This window comes from Penaeus chinensis, chromosome 19 (assembly GCF_019202785.1).
Source record: "Penaeus chinensis breed Huanghai No. 1 chromosome 19, ASM1920278v2, whole genome shotgun sequence".
Lineage (NCBI taxonomy): Eukaryota > Metazoa > Arthropoda > Malacostraca > Decapoda > Penaeidae > Penaeus > Penaeus chinensis.
This window is the reverse complement of record NC_061837.1, coordinates 1698600-1701099: the sequence shown is the minus strand read 5'-3', so window position 1 is coordinate 1701099 and position 2500 is coordinate 1698600.

Genomic DNA, 2500 nt, shown 5'->3' with positions numbered 1-2500 from the left:
TATAGATGCAGGGGTTGCATCCCATATTTGTTACTGAAATAGATTTGGTACATTTGTGTACGCCAAATGCAATTAGTACAACTTTCAAGAAAATGTTACAATTTCGCTACTACTTTATATATTAAGGAGATAAATTCCCGGCGAAATGGAAACATCTCATCAGACCCGATTATGGTATAGGATACACATGTGAGAAACGGAGGAAACAGGTCGGCCTATTGGATGCGCCGATGATTCGTCTCACGTCACGCCTCCCTATACTTGCGCTGGAAGTGAGGTGAAATATTGTGGTCTTGCTCCAATACTAGTTTTCAACAACAACGAGAATTTGTTTATTCGATTTTGTTTTTAGTTAGTGTTGGATAGCTATGTTTAAGGCCCTGTGGGTGTGTGTGTGTGTGTGTGTGTGTGTGTGTGTGTAAGAGATATGGGAGGTGTTAGGGTTTGATAATCATGATAGTATCAGCGTTCGAAATAGTGATACTGATAGATGTAATACTGATAATCCTTTAAAAGATTACTGAAACTAAAAACTATAGAGATACTTATATCACTCATACCAAAATCAACAAAGATTTACTCAAATGTAGTGATAATAGAAAATAATGATGAAGAGAGAAATAAGATAAAGAAACAATAGAGGTATACCAAAGATAATAATAATATCAATAAGAGTGATAATAATGATGATAATAGTAATAACAATAATAATAATAATAGTAATAATGACAATAATGATAATAATAATGATAATAATAATAACAATAATAATTATCATTATTATTATTATTAATACTATTATCATTATTATTACTATTATTATTATTACTATCATTATTATTATCATCATTATTATTACCATTATTATTATTAAAGTGATAATAATTATAATTAATATATCGATGATACTAATAATTATGATAACGATAATAGTAATGTAAACGATAAACATAATAATAATAATAATAATAACAATAATAATAATAATATCAATAATAATAATACTGAGAACAATGACAATCATCATCATCATTTTCCAACAAAAAGATCCTTATTTACCAATGACAGAACAAAACAAAATTATGAACGCAAACAGACACAGCAACGTGTACACTTAAATAATATGAGAAAGACTGACACATTAGGAACTAAGTAAAAACGTGACTTTTCGAACTCCTGAAGAACTGCTTTTCAAACGAGGTAAAAAATAAAATGGATCCATTCCGTTTTTCTTTTTCCGCCAGGTCCGAATAGGAATTCTTGACGAGTTCGAAATGTCCCATTTTTATCTAATTTCGACTGTGGCAGTTTTTTTTTATCTATTTTTATTTTTATTATTATGTTTCTATTATTTCTCTACTTTTAAATTAATTTGCCAAAAAGTAGTTTTCCTATAAATAAATAAAAAAAAATATATATTGTTCTCACAGTGGAATGCGATACCTTTCTTACTAATGAAATGGAAAATGTAACGCTACAACAACCCCCTTTCCCTCACGCATTCCCCCCCCCCCCCCCCCACCCAATCTTACCCTAGAGAACCATAAATTCCCTTCACCCTTGAAATTTTGCGTGTCTACAGAGGGGTGTTTTAGGGAGGAAATGAGGGGGGGGGGGGAGGGAAGGGGAGGAAGGAGAGTAGGATTAACGGGAATGGGGATGAGGGAAGCAAAAGAGAGAAAACGAGGAAGAGGAAGACGAAAAAAGGAATGAATGAAAGAGAGAGAGGGAGAGAGAGAGGAGAATGACAGAGAGAAGGAAGGAGATAAAGGAGAGCGATGAAGAGAAGAGGGAGAGAGAAAACTAAAAGGGGAAAGAGAAGAGGTTGAAGGAATTAGGGAAGGGAAGAAGGGAAAAGGGAGAGGGGAGGTGAACCGAGGGAGCCCAAGTTATGCGTTACGTGTAAATTGCATGGAAAATGTACTTCACGGACCGGAAGTAAAAGGTTTCTTTTTCTATCCTTTTTTCTCCTTTTAACTCTCTGTGGTACATTTTCGGCTCTCGGATAATGAGGCAGAGGGATTCGGTCTACTTTCTTGGGCGTTGATTTACGACTTGGTCCTTTCTTCCTCATCTACTTCTCCTCCTCCTCCTTCTTCTTCTTCCTCCTATTATTATTACTATTGGCATTGTAATTATTATTCTCCTCCGCCTCCTTCTCCTCCTCCTCCTCCTCCTTCTCCTCCTCCTCCTCCTCCTCCTCCTCCTCCTCCTCCTCCTCCTCCTTCATCTCCTACTCCTACTTCTCCCCCTTCTCCTCCTCCTCCTTCTCTTCCAGCTCCATCTCTTTCTTCTTCTTTTTCTCATTATCATCATTATTATTCTCCTTCTTCCCCATCTTCTTTTTCTCCTTCTTTCTTCTTTCTCTTCATTATCTTAGAAATTCCTTCTCTTTCTCCTCTTCCTCCTCCTCCTCCTCACCTCTGCCTCCACCACTATTCAATCCATACCCGTTCTCTTTCTCCTCCTCCCCTTTTTCCTCTTCCTTTTAATTTTTCTC